Below are 19165 nucleotides of genomic sequence, written 5' to 3' on the forward strand. Positions count from 1 at the left end.
CAGGCCCCTGCGGCCATGGCCACGCCCCTCAGAACGCTGCTCAGCTGACCCTGACCTTCCTCGTTTCCGGCGGCACCTGGCTGTGAACAGGACTCCGTGCTCCTGCCTTCTCCGCCACCGCTGCCCCACGAGGCCCACACTCAGCCTCTGCGTGGATCCGGATCCAGATCCGTAAGACCTGCACTCCCCCGCCGCACCCTGCCCGAGGCCTCAACTCGGCCACAGCACATTGGTGAAGATGACGCTGAGTCCGGCCAGCAGGAGAATGAGGCGGCGCGATTCCTCAACAATCTCTACACGCTTTCAAATATGGAAGCATCTGTAAAAATACATAAAAAGAATCCCCTGATCTGCGATGATCTGGAAGAGGTCTAGCAAAGCCCCTCTGGAACACCCGTACGTTTCCGGAGACGAGGGACCTTTCCTGTTCCTGTCCCCAGCGCCTCGCACAGAGGAGACCCCAAATGCTTGCAGCCTGGGACATGGCCACCCCGGGGCACACCCGAGAAAAACCAGACATGTGTCAGCGTGGATCTATTGTGAAGATTATGACATAGTTCCAGACTTAGTATTTCTCTTTTTATTTTTTGTAATTTCACCTGGCAAATTTTTATACTTCAGTATCCAAGAATGTATTTTCTAAACTCTCGTGTACATCATTCCATCACTGAGAAGAGAGGATTTCAGTTCTGTAAAGACATTCTGAATGTCATTTTATAGGGAAAACGTGGGGCCCCAGAAGTAATCTTGGGAACAGCAAGAACTGCTCTGCAAAGACATTCTGTTTCAACTGCGCACGACGCTTCCTGTCCTCATCGAAGTCTAAGGCCGTCGCCAGATGATTAGCTTGACTCGAGCGAAATGCCAATAAAACAGCAAGACACCAGTCTCCCCACCTGCCAGTCTCCCACCACTCTGCTTCTTGGCCCGGGCCCGCAGCCCCTGAGCTTGCGGACGCTCATTACCCCAGCGAGCGTTTTCTGAGCCCCGGCCGCATACCCCGCCCCGTGTGGTCACATGCAGATTAGTACATCGGTTGTGCCCTCATAACCCAGTGGCAGAGAGAGATCTGTGAATGGGCAAACTATAATATAAATCTATTAGTAATATACTGATGATAATATGGTGGGAACTGAGGAGCGAGGCATCTTACAAATGTTTACTTTATAGATAGAAAGGATTTGGTTACTGTGTACACAGAATCTGCAGGAAATCATTTTTAATCAAAACCACTTAGATCTGACAACCTATCAGGAGACCGGCAATATCATCTCCATAATGAAAAAAGCAATTGTGAAACGTCTTACTGTCATGTACTATGTTTCTGAGCAAGTTGTAAAAAAGTAAAATGCATGTTAAGCACTTGGAGCACCAGTGACTTATAAAGTTTATATTAAGCTGTGTATTAGATGAACTCGTTTTCCAAGCACCATTACCTTCTCCCTAGTATCTAAGTTATTAACATGTAATTTCTAAGTTATTAACATTTTTAACTTGTTTGACAAAAATATGGCCATTTCATAAAGGCGAACAGAGAATGTAAGGACAACATCCTGCAGCCGGCCAGCCCCTCCCGGTCAGCAGAGGTCAGCAGACTAAGTATCGGTTTTGGAGCCAAGACAGTATCTGATCTCTTGTGACAAGATTAACAGTCCATGCACTTGGGTGTGACAGGTACATTTGTAAATGTAAAACCACATGTAGTGGAATTAAGATGTTTTCCCGATATGATTAAGATGAATTACAACCTGCCAATAGAAAGAGGCCAATATGACATGTCAGGAAAATACGCTGTTCACTTGGGAGTAACAGTATGTGTAAAATTATGTTAAAATTTCAAAACGTAACCACGTAAGAAAAAGATCAACAGAAAGGAGACAATAATCCTACTTATCATGGAAATAAATAGTAAATAAAAACGAACCAGGTGGCTTTTGGTATAAAGCAGTATAATTTGTTGGCATGACGTGAGCCTAGCCCGTGGGCCTTGTGGATGAGTGAGCTCTGGACCCCGACCAGGAACCCCACACCCCGACAACAGACTACATGGCTACTCCCAAAGTGGTCAACCAGTGACTTAGTATAACTTAGCACACTTAGCATCCACATCCTAACTCCACGTCAACTAGCCTTTCTCCAGAAATATTTTAGGAAGGCAAAAGAAGTATCTTCGTGAAAATCTGTACATCGCATGTTTGCACCCCTTCATTAAAGTATGAAATTTTAAAGATGCCTGAAAATCGGTTTTAAATTCTGTTGCAACTAAATACTCCAGAGTAACAGAAAATAATTTTGTCATATTACCTACGTGTGTGCCATGGAAATCTCTGCAGAAATCTCTGCACACAGAAAACCACTATCCCACACAGGAGCAGGACCGTGCACACGGGGAAAGCTGACGCGCGCGAGAAGGTGAACCGACGGCGAAGGACGTGACTCAGCCTGTGGCGCTAAGACAACTGGCTACACATCTGGAAAAACAAGAAAACTGGATTCCATACATCACACCACCAATGAAAATAAATCGAGAGTAAATTAAAAATCTAGTAGTGAAAACCTCAGTTTGGTTGGAATAAAGTATAAAATATTATCAAGCCTTTGAGATAGGAATAAAGTGAAGCAAGACATGAAGAGGCTAAAACTCGAGTTCAAAAGAGCTGGCAAAGGGATGCAGATTTGTCAAATTCTGTTGTGAGGCTCAGGGAAACAGAACAAGCCCAATATACCGAATGTCCCATCAGCTCCTCTTAATCAGAGAGAACTTTTAGTACAATCCTTCATCGTGATTAAGGTTGCATTTATGTGTTTTAACAGGCTGAGATGGTGACCTGAAGACTAATAAAACCTCTTGTGTTAGTGACAATTTTCTGGCTCAGTAGCAATGAATCTAATTTTGTTCATAAAAGAACTGGGCATCAGTCCACACAGAGATTAAGAAAACTTAATTACCAATAGCTATAAAATATAAAACTAAAGGATACAGATACAAGACGAAACAACCCTGTGCGGCCCCAGTACTAGGGGTGTCCGCAGTGATTACTGAAAATCGGCAAATTCTTGACAAGCGACGTCAATGGAGTAACAGCCAGAATGACTTCGACTGATCTGCCTGGAGTGTCACCCCAACATCTCTCAAACCCAAGCACCGAAATCGGCTGACGCCTGACCCAGAGGGTCACCCTGGCCAACTTTCTAGGACCGGTGTCAACTGCTGGTTCGTTTCAATCTTAATTACGACGGCTTTCCGCCTGTTGATGCCCTTCCCTCCTCCTGCTAGATGCTCCTTTCCGTAATCCACCTTTCAGACAATTCCTTAAAAGAATACGCTTCTTCCTGAAATCTGCTCTGGTCACCCAGCCAGAAGAGAGTTCTCTCCCCCTTCTCTGAGCTCCAAACACTCCATCTGCACTTACCCAATAGTATGTCATCACATCGTGCCCAGGACGGCCTGCGTGCTGTTCACGGCGTGTCTCCCCCACAGACTGCAGTCCTTGAGGAGAGAGACCCTGTCTTACTCCCTCTCCTATTCCTATCCAGGAGGCACCAGGAAATATTTACTATACACTGCTTAAGTCCTCTGATACCAGATCAATACTCCTTTACTACTAAGAGAATGGTAGGAACGATGGGACAGGAAAACCGCACCGTGCAAAACTGGCTAAATCTCTTATCGACACGGAGCAATCTAACTTCTATAAAAAGCCCTTATTACAAACGATCCAGGAGCAGCGATCCCATCTATAAAGGCCACATGGAGAAACACCTGCCTCTGAGTTAACAAGCTCTACCGTACAGAATCTATTCCCGTGCTTTCACACAGTATGCATTCAGGTATGTAAAAGCTGCTGAACTTCTACCAAATAAATACTAGTAAAGAAAAATAAATCAATATATTAAATACTGCCCCCCCAATTATTCAGTTCCATTTAAATATTTTTTCATGTTTATTTATTCTTTGAGAGACAGACAGACAGGCAAAGCACAAGCAGGGGAGAGGCAGAGAGGGAGACAGAGAATCCAAAGCAGCTCCAGGCTCTGAGCTGTCAGCAGAGAGCCTGATGTGGGGCTCAAACCCACAAACGACAAGATCATGGCCTGAGCAGAAGTCAATGCTTAAATGACTGAGCCACCCAGGCACCCCTAAATACAGAAATAGCCTAAAAATAAAATTTTTTTTCATCTTGAAAAGTGGAAGCGGAGTGAAAAGCAGAGCGCCCACAGCATTACCTATATATGAATTACGCCATCGTCGGGAAGTTTAAGTTACACTAAGCACCGACTCTAACAGTAGGTTGTGCAGACTGGCCTTTCTGATGTAAGCTATTTTTCATAAAGCTCTGTGTGGTCCTTTCCCCACTCCAGGCGTGAGGGACTCTACTGGACCTGGGCGCCTGGTGGCTCAGTCGGTAGAATGTCCTGAATCTTGACTTCGGCTCAGGTCACGATCTCAGGGTCTTGGGATCGAGCCCTGTGTCTGGCCCCATGGTGACCATGGAGGCTGCTTGAGATTCTCTCTCAATGTGCGTGCAAGCTCTGGCACGCATCCTCCAAAATTTAAAAAAAAAAAAAAAAGATACTCCACTAGATCCAAGGGAAGTTACATTGTCTGCAGCTCCTGGGTGACTCAGTCAGCTCAGGTCATGATCTCACAGTTCTTAAGTTTGAGCCCCACGTCAAGCCCTGTGCTGACAGCTCAGAGCCCGGAGTCTGCTTCAGATTCTGTGTGTGTGTGTGTGTGTGTGTGTGTGTGTGTGTGTGTGTGTCTCTCTCTCTGCCCCTCCCCTGCACTCTGTCTCTCTATCTGTTTGATACAAAACTAAGAGCTGACATCTGTGGGCTCCAAGTCAGGTCAAAGGAATGATGGGAAGAGGCCGGCCAGGGACAATGTGATTTCGTGTTCTTGAGAAGTGAACTTGAACATGACCATTAAGAAAGCTTGTCTGACCAGGTTGTAAATGAACAAACACGGGAGGGCGCTCGGCGACTCCTAACTCTGACTCTGCCTCCCGCCGCGTCCCGCCGGCCAGCACAGACGGGGTACAATCCACAATCAGTCCCGCGGGCTCCGCGAAGCCCGGAGTGCAGAGACCAAACGCTGTGTCCACGTCCCTTCCTTCCCACCATCAGATCCTCAGAGAAGTCCTGACCCGCAAGAAGGTGTGTCTCAGGGGAAGCCTGTGAGCGGGAAGAACACCAGGTCCCAGCGGTGACGCAGCCCACGGGCCCTGCCCCCGTCCTGGTCGCCGTTTGGGGAGAGGCCGTCTGGGAAAGACGGACAAGAAGCGAGGGAGCCAAGGAGCCCAGGCTCATGGTCGCTGTGACAGACACCAGGACGGGGAAGGACGCAGCCAGAGAGCACTGGGGGTCCCACTCCAGCATCCCTCAGCGCCCGTGACCCCTCCGGGGCCTCTGGGACACGCTGAGTGAGGCCACGGCTGGAACGATTAGCAGCAGGTCACGCAAAGGCAGGCTGAGGTGGAAGAACAACTTTCTGGATTGAGGGCAGGGCAGGCTCGGCCCGAGGGGGGAGACGCTCGGTGTGACTCTAAGGCACTCAGAAGAATGAAAAGGTTTCAAAGAGCAACCTGTTCTGCTTTACGCACTTCCCAGCTGTGAGCCCACAGATTACCCTCCCCAACATTCACATCCAAACCCACCAGGACTGTAATTTTAAGACAAAAACAGTATCAAAAACAAAAACCCAGGGGTCTCCTATTACCTTACCCAAAAAACCAGGTAAACACTCTCTTCAAAGAACGTAAGCTATGGAAACCATCACGTGGACGACGTGCAGCGCTGGAGACAGCAGGCCACGCTCCAAAACAGAGGCTGGGCTGAGAGAGTTTCAGGCTCAACATACGGGCACTGGAGAGAGTCAAAAACGAATCAACTGCTTGCAAAGGCTTCATGAAGATCTAATTTCTACTTACAAGTCATTCTTCGTAATGTCCCAGTCTGCAATCCAGTTTTAGTGACATGAAAATTCAACTTCAACTAAAAACTGTTAATTGACTGAAACATGCCGTCTGATGGGAAACAGCTGTAGTTGCAAACCGTCCTGGGTCCGTCAGTTATGAATACACGAGTCACTACATCAGAAACACGCATGCGTGCGTGTACAACTGTGTGGCCGTGTGGACACAGATAACACAGTAGAAATTAACATGGATTCATCTCGGGGGCGGGTAGGACCCCTCTGGGGGACACGCTATGCACCGGAGCTTGAGAGAGCCGTAACTGGGGAAGTTCAGATGAAGAACACGCCCGAGCAGGACGTGGAAAACAGGCCTGAACAGGAGGGTGCGGTGGGGGAGGGGTGGTCTGGATGGGGTGATGCAGCCCGAGCTCCTGTCCACACGCGCTCTGCTCTTCCTCGGGTCCAAGCGACAAACTAGGGGAACAGAAAATCCCTGAACTGCTTTCCACTTCACTCGGTGAAAAACACGTCTTTACAGCGGTGAGGCCCCACCTACCGGGATGCTCCCGGCCTTCTGGAAGCTGCCCTCTCCTCTCCTCCACTCGATGCTCCGAGGAAGCTGCACTTATGCTGCCGTTCAGGCCACCGGTGCCGCTGACCCCTCCCTTCCTTCCAGGCTCTGCTCAACGGTCACCTCCTCGAGGAGGCCTGCCCTGACCAGGTGCCCTCTCACTGGGTCATGTTACTCTCTCTGGCAACAACGCAACTTCCTCTCATTTCTCACTTGTCTTCTGCCCCTCCAGATGTTGAAAAAGAACATGCGCGGGCGCCTGGGTGGCTCAGTCCGTTAAGCGTCCAGCTTCGGCTCAGGTCAGATCTCACAGTTCATGGGTTCGAGCCCTGCGTCGGGCTCTGTGCTGACAGCTAGCTCAGAGCCTGGAGCCTGCTTCTGGTTCTGTATCTCCCTCTCTCTCTGACCCTCCCCTGCTCGCACTGTCTCTCTCTGTCTCTCAAAAATAAATAAAAAGCATTTAAAAAAATAAATAAATAAAAAGAAGAAAAAGAACATGCGGTTTATGAAAGCAGGGACTTTAACTGCACTGTATTCACTGAGGTCTCCCCAGAGTCCAGGCCCATGCTGAGGGCCTCGGAATCCATTTTAAACACGCAAACCTCATCAGGTGCCCTGCCCGCCTTTACCCTCCACACTGCCAACCTCAAACCCTAATTTGCCATTTTTTAGAACAAAGTTACGAAACTCTTTATCGTGGTCAGTAAGGTCCCACGGTCTGGCTCCCATCACACCGAAAGCATCCATATTCACCACATTCTCACTCGACTCAGAACTTTGAACCCACTGCCCCGGTGATCTGAGTGAATCCCTCCACCCCTCAGGCTGTCCATTCCTCAGGGAAAGGCACCCTGCGCTCCCTGGGTAGGGGACGCTGCACACCGCCCCTAGGATGTGTGCTCAGAGGCCTGTGGAACCGTCTGATTAACGCCTCTCAGCCCAGCAGACCAGCTACACTCCACGTGAAATCAAAGAACATGTCAGGTTTTTCCGACACTTTAACCCCAACATGCAGCGTGTCCGTGGACCAAAGAAGGAACTCGACAAAACTGTGTTCAGTGCACACCGCGGGGAAACGAGTGTGGACGCAGCCCCACACGACTGGCCACCTGACGCCCACGACCGTCCCGGCAGCTGGCCTGGGATGACTCACATCCACACCTCAGTGAACCCCACGTGGGGCGCCTGGCTCGCTAGGACAGTTATGCGGTCAACTGTCAGTTTCGGCTCAGGTCATGACTTTGAAGTTTGTGGCTCCGAGCCCGACATCAGCGCCGATCTGACAGTGCAGAGCCTGTCTGGGATTCTCTCTCTCCCCCTCTCTTTCTACCCCTCCCCTGCTTGCTCACTCTCTCAAAACAAGTAAATACAGTTAAAAAAAATTTAATAAAGTAACCTCACTAAATTCCGGTTCAAATGGTTCTGCTTTGCACTACTGCATCCATTTCGTACAAACCCAAGTCTGACAACCACAGTAACGTACTTGGGAATTACCTACCTGATAATCATTCCTTCTTCAACTGTCAATCCATATGTAACTCAACACTAACGTTAGATAAACCAGAATCAATCCTAGACATTAAAAACTATAAAAAGTTCTATTAGGAAATATGGCTTTCTAGCGCTTCCCTTCATTTCCTAGGGAAAGATCACTCTGGAATTTTTAAGAGTATCTGTTTTTCTGTTTGCACTTCCAAAAATATATGCCATCTTTTTATAGGATTACCATCTGTCTCATCATGCCTAAGTAAATGTTCTGAATTCGTCTTACTGCCTTTCTAATTGTAAAATTGGGAGTTTACGCATCTACTTGGAAATGTGCATAAGAAAGTTCAAGGGAGAAGGCTTAGACGAGCCGACCTTCTCCGTACGGGCCGCCGGTAACGTCCTCAAACGATCGCACACGCCTGTGAACGAGGGGACGTGCTCGTGCTGGCCGTTCAAACACCTGATGACACCATGTAAAACACAACCTGGAACAGCCACTTAGCGTCCAGCCAATCAAAGAGCTTCGTTAATGCCAGTTCAACAAGCGAGGAACCTGGGTCGCAGAGAGACTGGCAGTTGCCCAATGAGGTTAAATAATCCTTGAGGAGGAGACGGCAGATGAGCAACCTGAACCCGCTGCCGCTGCTGCTGCTGCGGCCCTGGTGTCCTTCCCCTGCGACGGGCCCCAGGCCCGTTCTCCTCCTGCTGCTCACCCGGGGGTCCCCCGACTCTCCGGGCCTCGGACCTCGTGTCCTTCCCCTGCGACGGGCCCCAGGCCCGTTCTCCTCCTGCTGCTCACCCGGGGGTCCCCCGACTCTCCGGGCCGTGGACCTCTTTATCCTGGTCCAAGTTACTGACGACCACACGACGCTTTGTCTGTGTGGGTTCTATCTACTCAAACTTACCCCGGCAGAAATTAAAACGGAGACTTCACAATATTTATTTTTAAATGATAATATACTCATCACAGGTTAAGGTAAATAACATTTTCCCAAGAAATAAATATATTTACCCAAACAATAAAAATTCAGCGAGGGAAGCGGTGCTGTTTCTCACAATTGTAAATCACTTTTCTGACTTGAGACAGTGGGGCTCTCACGTTTCCATCTGCCTTCAATCTGTCACCGTATGTTGTTTCCGCTAAAGTGTAAGAAGAAAATCCAAACTCCCACAGATTCATATCTGGGAAAGGGAGAAATATTTCCTTTAATAAACTCTTCATGTAACTGTGGCTATTCTTTCCTGTGATATTATACCAAAAATCAACAAGTGATAGTTCCTTAATAAGTTAGTTGCACTGGGAATTCCGAAACCTTTTCAATACCATTTGACTGTATTACATTCAAATCCATTGGTCTAGCTTGCATTTTGAATCCTCGAGGTGTGTATGATCTTAGAACATCATGTATTAGAGATTTCGTAACACAGTGTCAAAAACTCCCGTCCACAGCACCGCTGATCTCATCAGGAGAGTCTAAGCCCTGGGAAGCAGGGTAACCTAACGGTGGAAGGTACAAGATCCCTAGGGCTAATGTTTGCTTGAGAGTTTGGATTTATCACTGACACCAATCCTGTTGGTGAATTTATGAGAAAATACCTACTAAAAACTCAAGCTGAAAAACCACAGTTTGTCAACTGTTTTTATTAACGCTTGTTTTATTTTTAAAGTAAGTTCTACACCCAACATGGGGCTTGAACTCATGACTTGAGATCAAGAGTCCAACGTGCCACCAACGCGGGGTTTCATGAACAGGAGTTCCATCCCTAGTGCGTGGAACAGGACCTGGGCATGGCTGATGCATATCCGCATTTTCCTGAATTGAAATTCACTGCCTGTTTTAAGCATGTAAACAAATAAGGTTTTTTTTTTAAGTTCTTCCTACAAAAACAGTTAATTGATTTGCAAACACTAAATAATTTTCTGCAGAATTAAGTGTAAACAAAACCACTCCAAAAGCCTAGGAAAAGATTACACAAATCTAGCCCTTGTACGAAGATTGCTTTCCTGGGGCACCTGGATGGCTCAGTGGCTCAGGGCATGATGCCACAGGTCGTGAGTTCAAGCCCTGGGTCCAGTTTTGTGCTGACAGCTCGGAGCTTGAAGCCTGTTTCAGAGTCTGTGTGTGTCTCTCTCTCCCCTCCCCCACTCCCGCTCTGTCTCAATCAAAAATAAATAAGCATTAAAAAAAAAGGTTGTTTTCCTTTTTTTTTTTTTTTTGAGAGACAGAGAGAGAGAGCACCCAGCAGGAGCGAAAGGGGGGAGGGGCAGAGGGAGACTCCTCAGTGGAGCCCAATTTGTTTGAATTCAAAATACAACCTTTAGGGGCAGCTGGGTGGCTCAATCGGTTAAGCATTCAACATCTGGTTTCGGCTCAGGTCATGATCTCAGAATTTGGGAGAAGCAGCCCCCCACTGGGCTCTGCCCTGACAGTGCGCAGCCTCTTGGGGTGCTCTCTCTGCCCCTCCCCAACTTGTGCTTTCTGTCTCTCAAAATAAATAAGCTTTAAAAATAAGATAAAATGTTTAAAAGTACATGAATCCATACTTCAGTGAAGTTTTTCACTTAACTGACAAACCACCAACCCTAACTGTTTTGGGGAAAGTATTCTAACAGAAGAGAATGAAAAAGGAAAATGCTACCAACAAGAAAGCTAATGTAACAATAATAATGTAAGACAGTGTTACATTCAAGAAAAATCGTCATATAAAATAAAATGGGGCACATTACGTAAGGTATAATCCACAAAGAAAATAAAAGTGGCAAAAATCTTTACACACAAAATGGAATAGCATTAAAATATCTCCTTCAGCCCAAGAAAATAAACAAAAATGCAAAATATAGATTTAAGTTACAGATTGCTTTATCTATTGGGATTCTATAATCTAAAAAGTGAGAATATATTTCCTTTTCTTTTTTTTTTTTTTAACATTTATTCATTTTCATTTCTGAGAGACAGAAAAAATCAGAGCATGAGCAGGAGAGGGGCAGAGAGTGAAGAAGACACAGAATCCGAAGCAGGCTCCCAGCTCTGAGCTGTCAGCACAGAGTCCGAAACGGGGCTCAAACCCACGAACGGTGAGATCATGACCTGAGTCAAACTTGGATGCTTAACAGACTAAGCCACCCAGGTGCCCCAAGAATATATCTCCTTTTCAAGAACTTATGGAATAGTTACTAAATGTGACAACAGAGTCAGCCATACTGAAAATGTCAGTAATTTTAAAAATCAGAAATACTCCATTAAGGGACCACTAGACAATAAAACTGAAAAGGAAAACAAAAAATAAGTAAAAATTGTCGAACATCCTCTTGAATCAAAGAGGAAATCTCAATGAGAACAGAAATGGCACACTCTTTATAAACTAACATAATGAAAATGCTACAGACCAAAACCGAGGCAGTTCTGCGAGACCCTAAACTGTGCCCACAGAAAACTTCAAAGAAGCTTTAAACATTTACAAGACTAAACAGTAAGAGACTATAAGAAACAAACTATGCATTCAAGAAACCGGCAGTTGGAGCCGAAAAAAAGAAAAAAGAAAACAAATTAATGAACTAGAAAATAAAAAGTAGTAGTTGTAAACAAGAGTTGATTGATTCTTGGATTAAACAACAAAAAGTTGGTGAAAAACTGGCTGCCATAGTCAAGGAAAAGGGGAAAACACATTTATATGAATTAAAATGAAGAGAATAATAACTACAGATCCATGAGAAATCAAAATATATACAAGTACTTTGAAAACTCAATAAAAATTTGAAATTCAGATAAAATGGGAAATTTGGTGGCAAAACATATATTACCAAAATTTGCATCAGAATAGACTGGAATCCAAAAGGCTAAAAGGTGTCAAAGAACTTGAGAAAGTTCTCAAAGAACTACCATGGCTCTCTCTTCCTTTGGGGAGAAAAAGGGCCAAGTCAATGAAGACATTACATCCTACTAAACTACTTCGGGACATAGAAAAAGAAACCCCCCAAATTTATTTCTGAAGCCAAAGAACACTAATATCACCACTAGAAAAAGACAAAACATTAAAAAAAGCAAAACAAAACAAAAACGCCCACTGATCTTACTTCTGAATACAGAAATATATAACTGTTTTTTGTATTTATTTAGAGAGGGGCTGAGAGAGAGAGAGAGAGGGCAGAGAAAGAGCAGAGAGAGAGAGAGAATCGCAAGCAGGCTCAGCACTGTCAGCGCAGAGCCCAGCCTGGGGCTTGATCCCATGAACCCCGAGATCATGACCTGAGGGGAGATCAAGAGTCACATGCTTCACCAACGGAGCCCCCCGGGTGTCCCTGAAAAACAAATCTCAAATATCAGCAGAAACTGGAGTGTCAAGGGAAAGGATTCAACAGGCTGCCAGGGCTGCCACCCTGGTGAGAAGTTATAAATTGTAATTTACCACAGAGCAAAGGAGCAAAATCATATGACCACAGGCTCAAGTCATGAAAAAGATGAGAAAAAAATGACATCAACCCTAATGCCCTCAAAAAAACCTCCTTAAAGCAGGAGTAGATGGACATTTAACATGCTATCTATAACAAAATTAAGAGCCACATGAATAACAAAGAAACACTGAAAGCCAAAAACAAGGATGCCAACTATCAAGTGTTAATTAGTGTTATTTTCAATGTATTAACTAATTAATTAGATAAGGATAAGAAGTATAGACAATGGCGAGGAGGAGACAAGCCGGCATTATGTACAGACCACCTGACTGAACACCTAGACCACAACAGGCACAAAAAGGGAAAAAACCTCAATCTACCAAATGCTTACACAATTGATACGTAAGTCACTAGTAAATCTTTATTTTTAAAAAGCTAGTAAGCAATCATAATAAAAGCCTAGATTCTATTTGTAATAGTTTCAAAGAAGATGAAATTGTTTTTTAAACAATGTCCAGAACTACATGGAAAACTTTAAAACTCCTCAGAGGATCATAACGATTCAAATACATAGAAAGACACATCTTGTTCTTAGATAAAAACAATTAAATCTTGTCAAAACATTAACTCTAGATCCCAAGAAATTTTTTTTTTTGCAAGAAACCAGACAAAATGATATTGAAATAAACTTGGACATATAAACAATAAAGAGAGTAAGAAAAAAAATCTAAAGGAATAGCTAAGGGAGAATGAGCTGTTCAAGATCCATAGACCTTAACACTGAAAGGAAAAAAAAAGAGCAGAACGTCAAGAAAGAGACCGAGACACACATGAAAAGAGCATGTGCCCAAGAGGACATGTGATACTACCCTGGGTAGACAGATCACCCAAGAAATGATGGCAAGCAGGTTGGATAACCATTTGGGAGTAGTGGAAAAAGCAAGGCTTTTACTTTCTGGTACAAAAGTACTGTGCAGGGGCGCCTGGGTGGCTCAATCGATTAAGCCTCCGACTTCAGCTCAGGTCAGATCTCACGTTCGTGGGTTCAAGCCCCGCATCAGGCTCTGTGCTGACAGCTAGCTCAGAGCCTGGAGCCTGCTTCCGGTTCTGTGTCTCCTCTCTCTGCCCCTCCCCCTCTCATGCTCTGTCTCTCTCTGTATCAAAAATAAATAAAACCTTAAAAAAAAAAACAAAAATACTGTGCAGAAGGATCAAATATACAAATATAAATACAAAAGTTGGAGAAAAATCTTTTTAAAAAGCTTAGCACTGCAGAAAGCCTTTCTATGCATAACATAAAACCTTGAAACCGTGGAGGAAAAGATTGACAACCTAACAATGCAAAATTTATCAATTTCTGGATAGCCACAAGAGTGGTATAATTAAAGCCAAAAGATAAACTGAAGGAAAACTGCAAACACATGACAAAGAACTAATTTCTGGAACTCAGACTGTGCTCTTAGAAATCAGTATGAGAAAGGCACAGAATCCTATAAGCAAATGGGCATAATATAAAAAAAAAATAGTTCACACAAAAAGAATAACAGAAGGCAAGAAAACAAGAGATATCTAGAGAGAGAGAGAGAGAGAGAGAGAGAGAGAATTCAAGTGACTTCAAGTGACCAATCACCACGCTAGAGGCCTCTATTCATTCCTAACAAAGAAATTAAAGAGCTCTGGGGCACTGGGAACTACTCTGTATCTTGACTGCAGTGGTTACACGACTGAATACATCTGTTGAAACTCCACAGACGTTAACTGTAGGTATACCTCAACTTTAAAATTACATTGAAAAACGGGCACCTGGGTGGCTCAGTCCGTTAAGCACAGGATTCTTGATTTCAGCTCAGGTCATGATCTCACCGTTCGTGGGATCGAGCCCCGAGCTGGGCTCTGCCCTAACAGTGTGGAGCCTGCTTGGGATTCTCTCTCCTTCTGCCTCTTAGGCACTCATGTTCTCTCTCTCAAAATAAGTAAATAAACATCTTTCTAAATCGACTGAAAAGGAAATTAAAAAAAAAAACAAGATAACATCTTTCACCTGAGTTTGAAAACAGTACATCAACAACAATGTTGGCAAGGGTATGAAAAACTGAGCACTCATGTGTTGCTGACGTTTAAGTTGGCTCAATTTGTGGAGAATTATTTGAAAACGTTTATCAAATTTTAAATTCACATATGCTTTAACCAAGCAATTAAGTGATTAGGAAGCTGTGTTTTCAATACGTGCGCAGGCCCAAACCAGGACACATGGAAAAGGGCGTTCCCGCAGCAGCCAACGGCCTCACCAGCCAGCATTACTGGACCACGTACCGAGTGGCAAACACGGACGGACCACACGCCGGCCCCACGCGTGCCAGGCTTCGGGTAAGCCTCCGGAACACGCCGCATCTCATTTAGTGCCCGTGACCGAGTAAACCCGGGTCTGCGCAGGCAGCCATGTGCGCGGGGGGAGCCTCCGGTGAACTCGAGCCCACGAGTCACGCGCCTCCCGACCCCCAGGGCACAGTGCAGGATCCTAGAAAGAACGGAATCTTCCGCTCGAGTCAGGGACCCCGGAACCCCACTCGGCGCCTCGGGCCCCGGCCCCAGAGCAGTGCGATGTAGTTTGCGCATCTGTTTGCAAGACGTGCTCTAAGGTACCCGAGAAGTGAGAGAGGCTGCTTTTGGGTCTGGAAATGCTCCGAACATTTTCTGTATGAATTAGTAACTGCCTCTTCCGTCTACACCATTCTGGCTTCCAAACGGTGTCACAGATCGCTCTGCGTTCAGTTAGCCGGCGAATCCCCCACTCGATCTTTCTGTAACCAGGAAGGGCGTTTCACTTTACTGCAAAGCCGCCGGCACACGGCACTCTGAGAAGACAGGCCACGGGGCGCCTAGGGGGCTCAGTCAGTTCAGTGTCCAGCTCCTGATTTCGGCTCAGGTCCTGATCCCAGAATTGCGGGATCGAGCCCTGGGTGGGGCTCCATGCTCAGCATGGAGCCTGCGGAAGATTCTCTCTCTCCCTCTCTCTCTCTCTCTCTCTCTCTCTCTCCTCCGGCTCTGCCCCTCTCTCTCACTTGTTCGCTGTCTATTAAATAAAAATTTCGGGGGCACCTGGGTGGCTGAGTCGGTTAAGCAGCCAACTCTTGATTTCAGCTCAGGTCATGGAGTCACAGTTCATGGGTTCAAGCCCGGCACTGGGCTCTGAGCTGACAGTGCTCAGCCTGCTTGGAATTCTCTCCCCTTCTCTCGCTCTCAAAATAAATAAATAAACTTAAAAAAATAAAAATAAAATGAATAGACAATAAGCCATCTAGGGAAAAGAACACGTATGTGTGTTTCAGTCACCTCTTAGCAAGAAAAGCAGGGCTCTGATGCCCGCAGGGTCAAAGGTGGCACAGTTTTCCTTGCCCATCTTTCCCTAAACCTCCCAAACTCCCGATTCTCCGGAGCTTGAGCAGCGTTGCTGGTATAGTGGTGAGCATAGCTGCTTCCGATTCTCCGGAGCTGCCACGCTCCCGGTGCAGACTGCTGCCAGGCACGCCTGTGCCGCTCCCTGAGCCTCACTCCTGCATCTCAGCCTTCACCTCCCTGCTCCCCACGGGGCTCCTCCAGCGGCTCTACCCCCGCCCCACAAGAGACCAGGAATGGACACCTGACGCAGCCCAAATCCCCGGCACCTGACATCCGTGGCCACCTGGAGTTGGCCCTGCACAGCTAGCGCTGCTGTCATTCACACTGATCTCTCTGCATGTCCTCCACCTGCGCCCACCTCTGCACCTCCCTCTTCTGCCTTCCGGGTCACGGATCCCTCCGGGTGACGTCCTGGCCTAGAAGCGGACACAGCACTGCACCTCCTCGGAAAGTCTAAGGGGCCGCACTGGCAGCCCCAGTGAACACACGGGATGAAAGACGGAGTACTTCCCCCGGGGACCTTAGAGTCTCGTCCAGAAAGAGAGCAGAGCGCCCCCTGCAGGAGGCCGAGGGGTCCCCAGCGGCGTCCCCACTCAGAGGACAGACACCCAGGAAGGAGCGGGGCGGGCCCTGCCACCACGCGCCACCTCTGCTCCCAAACGACTTCCCTGACCAACACCAGCCCCACCGCGGCACCCCTTCGAGGTGACTGCGTCCTAAAAATGGCACACGAAGCTTCACGAATGCTCACAAGAGCTCTGCCTGCAAGGTCCTATCTCCATCACCACCTTCGAGAAGAGCAAGCCAAACCTCAGAAATGTAACGATCTGCCCAAAGTCACAAGGGAAGGGACCAAGTAACAGACACAAGTGCTGACCCAGGTGCGTCGTCTAGAAACTACCGCCTTTTCTGACTGTGGCAGCGTAACACTGGGGATGGGTGCCTGGCGACCGAGGGCCACACTGCCACAGTTCGAATCACAGCCAGCATTTCCTAATGACCCGGGGCATCCGTGCCTCAGTTTCCCCATCTGAAAATGGGAATCCAACAAGTATTCTCTGGGCACGACAGAACGAGAAGGCTGATGGCCGGCTCAGCAGTGAGCATCCATGATGCTGGTGGAACAGCACGTGGCACCTGAGAAACTCACTTCTCGAGAGCTACTCCACTGCGGGACTTCACGCAAATTACAAGCTTTTAGGCTCCAAAACACGTCAAGAGAAAGCAAGTCACAGACTAGGAGAAAATATCTGTATATCACTACCTGATAAAGCATGTGCACCCAGAGCACATAAACAAATAAGTTTTTTTTAATGTTTTATTTTTGAAAGAGAGACAGCGTGAGCAGGGGAGAGTCAGAGAGACAGGGAGACACAGAATCTAAAGCAGGCTCCAGGCTCTGAGCTGTCAGCACAGAGCCCGATGCAGGGCTCAAACTCACAAACCTGAGTTCATGACCTGAGCTGAAGCCAGACTCTCAACCGACTGAACCACCCAGGCGCCCCGAAGAACTCTTTGACAGAATAAGACAAATAACCCAATGCTTTAAATGGACAGAAGAGGGGCGCCTGGGTGGCTCAGTGGGTTGAGGGTCTGACTTCGGCTCAGGTCATGATCTCACCACGCTCGTGAGTTCGAGCCCCGTGTCGGGCTCTGTGCTGACAGCTCAGAGCCTGGAGCCTGCTTCCAATTCTGTGTCTCCCTGTCTCTCCGCCCCTCCCCCTCTCATGCTCTGTCTCTCTGTCTCAAATATAAATAAAACATTAAAAAATGTTTTTTAAAGTGAATAAACCTTTAAAAAATTATTAATGAACTGAAGACACAAACGGATCAGATCAAAGTCATACAAAAGGCTTAGTACTAAGCACATGAAAAGGTGCCAACGGTTACTGGTCATTGAGAAAGCATAACTTAAAGCCACATTGGTAGCAAATACGTAGAGAAACCAGGCCCATGCTGGTGGGAATGCAGAATGGTGTGACATTCAAACAGTTTTCTGTCTTCCTTACTGTGAGGAAAATGATGAAAATGTGTGATTAAATACACAGGACACGGAGACTGAAGACACGGCAGGCACATTTCGGACACCTGGAAATCAGTCCACATCTGTTCACGTGAACCACTGACCGTCCTGTGCCTACAGCTGTGCACTAACTCGCATCTTGATGTCATTCCTTGCACGGCCCCGTGAACAAGTTCCGCATTTTACTTTAGCTGACTGTGTCCGGCTTCTTTCAGCCTGTGCTCCTCCTGTGGTCATAAGAAATCCTTCTGGTACTGAAATCATATACTCTTTCCGTATTTCCTATGAAAGTACTGAAGTTTAGTTTTTCACATGTATGTCCTTAGTTAGTCTAGTATTGATTTATAGAAGGAAAGGATTAATTTCCATTTTTCCGCATGGACAGTCAACTGGCTCAACATGTGCACAAAAAAAACTGACCCGGGTAAGAATCAACGAAACGAAATTCAAATAGTAGTGACTTTTCACTACTCAAATCAGCAAAGATTTTTTTCTAAATGATGATACTCATCATTTGAAAATGTCTTGACCTTTGTTCGGGGCTCTCAGCATGGATCCACCACGCCGGTAAAGTCTGTGAGCCCGAGTTTAGGCCCCGGCGAGCCTAAACCCGTAATAAAGCCCTTTGCTTTTGCATGCGTGAAAAAAAAAAAGAAAGAAAATGTCTTAATTGTAAAAAAAAAAACTTGGTTTATGCAACTCTTAAAAATATGTATCTTCTTTGGGGTGCCTGGGTGGCTCAGTTAGTTACGTGTCTGACTCCTGATTTTGGCTCAGGTTCTGATCTTTGTTTCGGGAGTTCGAGCCCTACATCGGGCTCTGTGCTGACAGCACAGAGCCTGCATGGGATTCTCTCTTCCACTCACCGCCCCTCCCCTGCTTGTTCTCTCTCTCTCTCTCTCACAGAATAAACTTCAAAAAGAAAAGCATTCATACTCTTTGACCCCATAATGCTGTTTTTATAACTCTTCAATAACATAAAACCAAAGCATAACAATGTCTCCTGCATTACTACATATGATAAAAAATACATTTTAAGGATCAGAAACATTTTAATTCCAACAGTGTGAGAACTGTAAACAAAATCCTAGCACATCTACACAATGGAACTTTAGGGAACCATGAAAACTGATATTTATACAGGGTTATAAATAACAGGAGGGAGAAGTTCATATTGTTCATTTGTTAAGTACAAAAACACAGGAAACAAAATCATATGTACAGTGTGGTCTGGATTATGTAGAAAGAATAGGGGGGAACACCAGACCAGAAAGAAATACAGCGGAACAGCCATCTGGACCACAGAATGCTCTGTAAATACTATTTTCAATACTTTCTTTTCAAAATATTCTATAACAAATATGGAGCTTTTCG

General features: G+C 46.2%; 1 protein-coding gene across 10 annotated transcripts in view; it reads right to left on the minus strand.

Annotated features, from left to right (window-relative positions):
• SOCS6 (suppressor of cytokine signaling 6) overlaps positions 1-19165 on the minus strand; it is a 193128-nt gene that overhangs the window by 163670 nt on the left and 10293 nt on the right. Inside the window, exons 3-5 of one of the 10 annotated variants that reach the window (XM_029921884.1) lie at positions 8989-9158; positions 5725-5865; positions 56-319 (exon numbers count right to left, since the gene is read on the minus strand). The exons of 6 other annotated variants lie outside the window; for them this stretch is intronic. The gene's annotated coding sequence lies outside the window, so the exon portion shown is untranslated. Of the gene's footprint in view, positions 1-55; positions 320-5724; positions 5866-8988; positions 9159-19165 lie in introns of those variants that run through there. 3 more of the 10 variants (XM_029921887.1, XM_029921886.1, XM_029921888.1) reach the window with 3 other exon arrangements.

The sequence above is a fragment of the Suricata suricatta genome, chromosome 14, assembly GCF_006229205.1.
Source record: "Suricata suricatta isolate VVHF042 chromosome 14, meerkat_22Aug2017_6uvM2_HiC, whole genome shotgun sequence".
NCBI classification, from domain to species: domain Eukaryota; kingdom Metazoa; phylum Chordata; class Mammalia; order Carnivora; family Herpestidae; genus Suricata; species Suricata suricatta.